The sequence below is a fragment of the Schistocerca gregaria genome, chromosome 3 (genome assembly GCF_023897955.1).
Source record: "Schistocerca gregaria isolate iqSchGreg1 chromosome 3, iqSchGreg1.2, whole genome shotgun sequence".
In the NCBI taxonomy this organism is placed as follows: domain Eukaryota; kingdom Metazoa; phylum Arthropoda; class Insecta; order Orthoptera; family Acrididae; genus Schistocerca; species Schistocerca gregaria.
In genome coordinates, this window is record NC_064922.1 from 231,561,014 (window position 1) to 231,570,213 (window position 9,200).

General features: G+C 43.0%; 1 pseudogene; it reads left to right on the forward strand.

Moving 5' to 3' along the window:
* Positions 1 to 386: 386 nt before the first annotated feature.
* LOC126356602 (5S ribosomal RNA) lies at positions 387 to 505 on the forward strand (annotated as a pseudogene).
* Positions 506 to 9,200: the final 8,695 nt, after the last annotated feature.

The window sequence follows — 9,200 nt, forward strand, 5'->3', positions numbered from 1 at the left end:
GTACTTACAGGTAACTTCTAATTCATTTCATCTAAGGAAACTGCCTTTTGTCATGTGGCAACCAGGTGGACATCTTAGACTTCACTTTCAGTTCACTGTTTACGTTACACATCACTTTAACTGCCATATTGTTAATACAGAGTTTCATTTGATTTTCTAAGTGTTACCAACATTCTCAGTTTTTTGCATTCAACTGTTTTGTGAATATGTGTGTGTGTATGTGTGTGTGTGTGTGTGTGTGTGTGTGTGTGTGTGTATACATTAGAGAGGGAGAGAGATTTTTTAATAAAATAAAAATTATTTATTTTATTAGTATTTTTATTCAATTATTTATTCTTAATAATAATAATAATTATTATTATATTTTCCTGTATATACTTATGAGGGGCAACGGCCTTGCCGCAGTGGCTACACCGGTTCCCGTGCGATCACCGAAGTTAAGCTCTGTCGGGCGTGGTCGGCACTTGGATGGGTGACCATCCAGGCCGGCCTTGCGCTGTTGCCATTTTTCGGGGTGCACTCAGCCTCGTCATGCCAATTGAAGAGCTACTCGACCGAATAGTAGCGGCTTCGGTCAAGAATACCATCATAACGACCGGGAGAGCGGTGTGCTGACCCCACGCCCCTCCTATCCGCATCCTCCATTGAGGATGACACGGCGGTCGGATGGTCCCAGCAGGCCACAATAGGCCTGAAGACGGAGTCCTTTTTTATATACTTATAAGATGAATCTGGTGTGTAATCAATTTTTTGGGATTTCAGTGTATTATATGAGAAAAAAAATGAAATGTCGTGTGACGAGGGCCTCCCGTCGGGTAGACCGTTCGCCTGGTGCAAGTCTTTCGATTTGACCCCACTTCGGCGACTTGCATCAATCAGTGTAAACAGTTGTTAGTCATATTTACTTGGTCATTTAGTAGTTGTTTCTGTTGTTTGTATATATGATAATGTTCATGTAATGTTAGGAGATGTCTTTCATTCCTTAATCGCTGTAACTTTCCTAATTTTTTGTCTACAAATGTTATTAATTTTATGAACACTTTAAGAACATACTGGTATCTATATATAGGACCGAAATTGAGCAATTGTCGAAATGCACTAAAATAAATTCTTGTTAGTTAAGCAAGAGCCGAAGTGGAACCACGACACGGTGCTTTAACGAATTAACAGCTGTGGTACCAGACATGAGGAAACTTATCGAATTGTTATTTGTTTAACAGTTTTCTGAGTCAATGACTAAGAGAACTCAGCGCCCTCAGCGATGTGTTTCACTAGAATTTCAAGCACTCGAGGGAACTCTTTCGGAAGGTTTGTAATTTAGCAACTTATGTAGGCGTACGCATTCCATAACAAATTTTCACGTTTTTAGTCGGCACTTTTCATTTCACCGTAGTCGCCTAAAACGTCGCAGTTTTATTGCAACTTTTACGTCAAATTTTTACAAAAAAAAATGGTATAAATGGCTCTGAGCACTATGGGACTTTACTTCTGAAGTCATCAGTCTCCTAGAACTTAGAACTACTTCGGCCTAACTAACCTAAGGACATAACACACATCCATGCCCAAGGCATGATTCGAACCTGCGATCATAGCGGTCGCGCGGTTCCAGACTGTAGCGCCTAGAACCGCTCGGCCATCCCGACCGGTCAAATTTTTGCGCTTAACGTTCATATAGTGGGAATGTAGTTCGAGAAGGTGGTACTGCTTAACATCCGGAAACGACTAGCGGCATGTATGGTGTTGTAGCAGAGGAATCGTCCGTCAAACGCCGGCGGCTGCGCAGTCCATTTTCCGCGGGAGCAGCCGCGCGGCCCGACCCTGTGACCCGCATACATCAGCCGCACCGAGCGGCAGCCAGGCCGGGGTTCTCGCTGAAAGGTCGCGGCGCTGGCGCCGCTGTCTGAGAGCCCCTAAACGCCGGCCGCCCTCAGAGGGGTACGTAGCGCCAGCCCCGGACATCCATCATCCGCAGGCCGGCCCCGGCTCACACTGATGGCTCCCGGCTGGCTGTTGGTATTCCAGGGATTCTTCCCACAGCGGCCTGCCGCGATGCGTGAAACGCCGAACTCTTTGTAAACACTCGGCTACTACCAAAGAAAAGGATTGATTTAATGTCAGCTCTCAAATCTTGCCTGACTCTGTTCACAGGTGATGTTTTCCTGTGGTTCTTGAAATGGTATGTTCCATTACTGCCATAGCACGGCCCTAAACAGAAGGTAGTGATATTGCTGCGAAGCGCAGGTGATCCATTGGCTTCATATCAGGACTCTGGGCAGTGTCGTGAATGATAGAAAACAGAGTTAAAACTTTAGAGAGATGTAGGCTTGGAAATTCTTGTTAACAGCGAGGCGGACGTGACCGGACGTAGCTTATGTGCAATGCTGACTCTGCTAACAAGAGTGGACTATGCCGCATCACGAGGTCTCGCGTCCGTCGGCCGTCGTAATTTAATATACTATTATTGTTATTATTATTTTTTGATTGTTGCCGACTTACGTGTTGGGCCTTAATAAAAATGATGTTTCATTCAATTTTGATTTACGGTTAAATGCTTTTGTGAAGTTCTCCTTTTTAACAATATTAATCTTAAATTATTTGTTACGTTGATGAAAGTTAGACTCTCTGAATCTTAAAACATGAGCATACAACATTGGAATAAACTTTTCATATTAATTTCCTCGGCTAGTCAGTTCATTTTAAAGCAAAAGATCTTTAGTTATTAATTACAATTGCTGCCCAAACACGCGCGAGAGTATTTTTTCTTACCTTTGTTAACCATTGTACTGTAGTCGGAGTCCTGGCTCTGGCTCTCGGCTATGGTACTGAAAATAAGAATCTTAAAGCTATGTATTTCTGCAACTTCGTGCGGCTGTGGAGAAAAATTAATATTATGTTAATAGCGGGCGAGTTTTTCGCTTCCGCTAATTTTTCATAAGTTGGCTGCATCGGCCGCTGCGATTGTTGAACTATAAATTACTAGAATGCAGGTTAATTCAAGGAAGGCGGACAAGAAATCGGGATCACCTTTTACAAATTAAAAGTGCACAATAATATTAACGCATACAAATATGCTTACATCTGCCAGCACTCGCAAGATGTCCGTCTACACACAACCAAGACAAGAGAAGAAGTGAAGACGACTAAAACAATTAACGAAAGAGCGTATCTTGTCATCTCTTTAGATCATTTAGTTATACTTCTTTGCACTCGAAACTCACACTGAGAAATTATTATTTTACGGCTACATGATAAAAATATATTATTCAATTTTTAAATGTCTCTTCTTTATAAATACTGGTTATTAAGTCTTTTCGCAATATAGCACTGGGGACGCTATAGAGGCTCGAGAGCCGTCGCAAGACACAACCCTTGGACAGCGGCCTGTATGTCACGTAGGCCTCATGTGCTGCCGCGTGACACACACGCAATGCTCGAGAGTACTGGAAACTTCTAGAACAAGTGGTGCCGGGTGCATTACCGCTGTAAAAAGGCTGTCCGCCATATTGTTGGGACAGTGATGAGTGTGATGGCAGTGATGGAGCAGCCGGTCGGTCGGTGAGATCAACACCGACTCAAAGGAAGACCTCGGAACTTGTTGGTGACGTCACGGCAGCTAGGCACGGCGAACGCCAGGTCTGTTGCAGGCATAAACGTCTGGGCGTGCTTACCGCTTTGACAAAATGTATTGTTTTGGATTCTGCAGTTTTATTTAGATGAAATATTTTCTTACTATCGTAAAACTTCAAATGAAGATCATAGTTCTGTATTACTGAATCCTGGCGAATAAACGTAGATCAATATGCCCCATTTTAAGCTTCGGAAATTTTACATTCAAGTAACTATATTTACTTGATTCATTTTGTTATAGAAACTTACCGCAACCTCCTTACAATTAACTCGTTTCTTTTATTTATTTATCTATTTTCGTTTGACATCGTCACTGGAAATGTGAACTAATTTACATGTGTAAATGTCCAACTGTTGCCAGTCATTATATTACAGTCGTTTTCAGGAATTCTAAACAGGAAACAAAATAGCTTCATACATCGAAAATACTGCTGAGCTTAAACTTTTTTTAAACATGCCCATTAGAAAAAATAAATATTTCCCTCTTGCAGCTGAAAGGAGAAACTTTATAAGAGAAAAAAAATTTTTTTTGATAAAACAAGTATCTCTCTTTTGCCTCTTCTTCTGTCGCCCACCCCCTCCCCCAACGTGTACAATCGCAAGATATTTCGTTAACACTCAGTGCTCCTCGCCCCATAGTCAACCAAGATACCTAAAGAAGAGCACCAATATCTTCACAGTCTCTTGTAAAAGCAACCCAGTACAAACGTAACTTCCTCAGATTTACAAATAATTTAAAGAAGCACGAATTCTGTTGCTGCTGGACCATGAAGTTGTTTTTGTATGTCAATCCTTAAAACAGGTGGAAATTTAAGTTCAGGAATACATTATTTGTTAAGACGTGTAATGAATTGCACAATTAATTGATTGCAGAAGTCTCTCAGAACAATGTGTGTTGGTCAACTACCGCCAATAGTGTCACATTTTCCTGTGTCAGAGAGGGAGACACCACCATTATGAGTATGCCTGCAACAGACCTGGCGTTCCGTGCCTAGCTGACGTGACGTCACAAACAAGCGCCGAGGCCTTCCTCTGAGTCGGTGTAGGTCAGATATGGTTTAGATGGAGTTCTGATGCTGTGAGATCGCAGTGCAGTGCCGCATAACTACGAGGAGACTTAGACTTAGTTCCTTGTAGTCAACACTTCGTCCGGCGCGCCCGCCTCCGCTGTATTGGGATGTAAACTCAGGGAACTATGAGAAGTTACACTACGAAGAAGGCTGTTAGTAGACTTTGCACATAGACTTGTGTATAAAACGGATGTTCCAGAGGTGTTTCCAGTGTATATATCCGAATGCACTGATTTATGATTGCATGCCTTGTACCCTGAGATCCCAGCCGAGTTCCGTATTCTAACTCACCCTGCATCCCTCTTTTCAGTGGAGCAGGTGCACAGAAGGCAGTCCGCGACCACGAGTCCTCCTGTCAAGTGCCTTCTTCGAGGCGCATTCTTGCATTACTTCTACTCCCTCTCAGGACTCGTCAGTGGGACACGACAGCAGGGCAGTACATTTCAGGAACGTCACTGTCCACACACCATCGCCTAACAGATGCTTCTTTACGACAGGGTATATTGTATTTCAGATACAATCATCGTCTTCACAAATTTCCCCTAGTGTATACAGTACACAATGCTGTCATTTGTATTCATACCCTTCGACATTTAGCGTTCTCTCAACCCTTTCAGTTCCAATAATTAAAAAAAATTAATTTTTCACCAACTTCACCTTCATCATCAAAGTAAGCAACGAACACAAGAAGGAACTGGCAAAATATAAACAGTCAATTCTTTTAAGAAGATGATTTCGCTCTGAATTGTAATTTTAAAATTGTTCACACAGTTAACACTTATCATCATAGTAAGAGACTAATACGAAGTGCGACAATAAAGTAATGAGACTGATTTTCTTTGCAAGATGTGGCAACCCTGCAGGCTTGCATACGCACAGTACCTTTGACCTTGGTCTATAATCTGCTTCTAGTCCAAGTGGCGCATCAGTGCTCAGTCATCAGTTGTGCTGTAATAAATTAACACGTGTTTGTGTCTCTCGTCACGTAAATGGAACTGCAGAATATTGCGCAACGGTATGTCATTTCTTTTTGCTTTAAATTGGGTGAAAAGGCGACGACAACTTACAGTAAGCTTCAGAAGGCTTTTGGAGAGGAGCTTATGTCAAGAGCTCAAGTTTTTCGTTTGCATAAAATGTTTAGTGAAGGCAGAACGTATGTTGCAGATGATGACCGCATTGGACGACCATCAACCTCACGGACGGATGTCAACTTGGCCAGGGTATGTGAACTCGTACAATCTGATTGAAGATTATCCGTGAAAGAGATTGCACAAGAACTGAATATGAATCGAGAAATGGTTCGTCTAATAACAACTGAAGATCTTGGTATGAGAAAGATTTGTGCAAAAACGGTCTCCAAAAATCTCACACAACAACAGCGATAAACACGGAAAATGTGGTTCAAATGGTTCAAATGGCTCTGAGCACTATGGGACTCAACTGCTGTAGTCATCAGTCCCCTAGAACTTAGAACTACTTAAACCTAACTAACCTAAGGACATCACACACATCCATGCCCGAGGCAGGATTCGAACCTGCGACCGTAGCAGTCGCACGGTTTCGGACTGCGCGCCTAGAACCGCGAGACCACCGCGGCTGGCGGAAAATGTGGGAGCCGATCTGTTAGAGCAAACGGAAATCAATCCAGAATTGTTGAGCCGTGTTATCACTGGCGATGAAAGTTGTTTTTATTTCAGTACGATCCAGAGACAAAACGCCAAAATTCGCAATGCTGCTCAAAGGGGTCACCCAGACCAAAAGATCGTATGTCAAAGTCAAAAGCGAAATAGATGCTTGTGTGCTTCTTTGATTCCAAGGGAATTGTTCATAAAGAGTGGGTGCCTCCTGGACAAACAGTTAACCAATATTACAACAAACAAATTTTAGAAAGACTTCGTAAAACAGTCCTACGTGTCCCTACCAACATTGCTGATAATTGGATTCTGCATCATGATAATGCGCCATCCCATACCGCTCTGTCAGTACAGCAATTTTTAACCTCAAACCAAATTTCAGTACTACCACAGCCACCTTTTTCACCCGATATCGCTCCGTGGGACTTTTTTCTATTTCAAAGAGTCAATATGGCAGTCAAGGGAAACCATTTTCAAACAACACAAGATGTCCAAAAAGCTGTGACGAGGGTCTTGGAGGATATCACAGTAGATGAGTTCCAGAAATGTTACCATCAATGGCAGAAGCGCTGGAAAAAGTGTGTGCAATCAGAAGGTCCTACTCTGAAGGAGACAGCATTAAACTTGACTAAAACGGTAAGCAACAGTTTTTTCACATCAGTCTCATTACTTTATTGTCGCACCTCGTACAAGCATAAATTGGCAAAAATTAATCAATTGTTTTAAAGAGGAAGTTTAACTCTGAAACTACTGTGACATACAGTTTTCACCACCCATCACTCCTAAACCCTATATCTTGCAACGCCGGAATGCCTAAAAAATAATTACAGTCGTAAATACAAGCAAAAATGGGTCTAAAACTTAATAAATTTATATTAAGAGTACATAGCGTGTCAGTAGTTTCATTCGATCGCCATGCGGGGTAGCCGAGCGGTCTCAGGCGTCTTGTCACAGTCCGCGTGGCTTCCCCCGTCGGAGGTTCAAGTCCTCCCTCGGGCATTGCCGTGTGTGTTGTCGTTAGTGTAAGTTAGTTTAAGTTCGATTACGTAGTGCGTAAGCTTAGGGACCGATGATCTCAGCAGTTTGCTCCCATAAGACGTTACCACAAATTTCCAAATTTCATTTCGCAATCAGTCATAAAAGCAGTAGTACAAACTGAAGTTTACGTCACGATAACTTCAGATATACTTACTTCTACTGTTAATGATCTCCTCAATATCATCCCTACAAAAAAATAAGTACCTGTCGCAATCTCCTACAATCAATTAGCACGATCTCCGCGCTGACTGTTGCTTAGGAGGATGTATGTGTATGTGACTACTACAACGCACTACATCCGTAGACGTACTGCAGTGTACCACTACATTCATAGGTGGTTTCATGCGGAAGTCATTGCTACCTCAAAATAATAATAACTATTTTTATATTACAAAATTGTGGCTTCAGACCGAAACCACTTGTACATAAAGGATTAAGCGCAGTAAGGGGAGAACATTCTCCCAATCCCGTAACACCACCGCCTACGTACTTCGTTGACTAATGGCAGATAACGCCTTGCAGGCATTCACCAAACCCAAACTCTTCCATCTTATTTTCACAGGTTACTCCAAATCACTCGTTTACGGTCATCCACTATCCGTTACACCGCCGAAAACGTCGTTTATCAAATGGTTCAAATGGCTCTGAGCACTATGGGACATAACATTTGAGGTCATCAGTCCCCTAGACTTAGAACTACTTAAACCTCACTAACATAAGGACATCACACACGTCCATGCCCGAGGCAGAATTCGAACCTGCGACCGTAGCAGTCGCAGGGTTCCGGACTGAAGCGCCTAGAACCGCTCGGCCACTTCGGCCGGCCGTCGTTTATCACTGACTACAGAAATGTAGTCGGGGCTGCCTATCTTTTTTAACTCACTACACCTAGACGTTGCGTTAGTTGGACTGCTGCTGCCACTTCGGAATTCATCACCTACTCCTTCCGCTGATTTCTTGCGACTGTTTACGACGGCCCTCCGCAATACTCGATTGTCTCTCTTCGTCAGTTTACGAGGTCTCCCTGGTCTTGGTTTAACGGTGGTTGTTGCGTCACGATTCCATTCCACGTTTATATCGACAAGTATCGATTTCGGCAGCTTTAGAAGGGTTGAAATGTCTCTGCTACATTTGTTACGCAGGTGACATCCAATGACTGGTCCACTTTCGAAGTCTCTGAGCTCTCCTGAAAGACCCATTCTGCTGTTGCTGCTTTTTATACTGGAAAGTTTCCCTCTCGAGAAATCTGTTGGTCAGTTCCACATCATATAGATATGTCCACATACTTTTGACCAAATAGTTTAGGTATTTCGACGGAGTTAGGCAGACAACTTCACCTGAGGCGTAAAAAAGGTAACATTTATTCTGGATACCATCATAAATAGTTAACATTACGTAAATGAATAAGAATGCCCAGAGCTGTCAGGGTCACTTGAACGAAGTCGGAAGCAGGACAATGTATTACGTAGCTTGGAATGCGTGAGGAATGAAGCTAATGTGGCGACCAGGCAGTGGTGTGGCTCAATAACCAAACATTGCACCCCCACACGGCAGAGCTGAGTCACTGCCCTCTGGCGTGTAGCAGTTATGACCAGGAGATGGTTGTTAATCCATGGCCACGACTCGCCTCCGACGCGTCAGCCAACAGACTCTTCCAGTCTACACCTTATCTTCTTCCGTTCCAGGGCTTTGGTTAGCATCGCAGCGATTGGTTTTGTTCACAGCTTTTTCCCTCAATCCACGCCATGGTCCTTTCTTCTTTCCTTTGTCGATATTCCTGTCAGTGTTTCGTCGCCAACATGCCGTGGTAGTGTCACACATTCCCTCATGA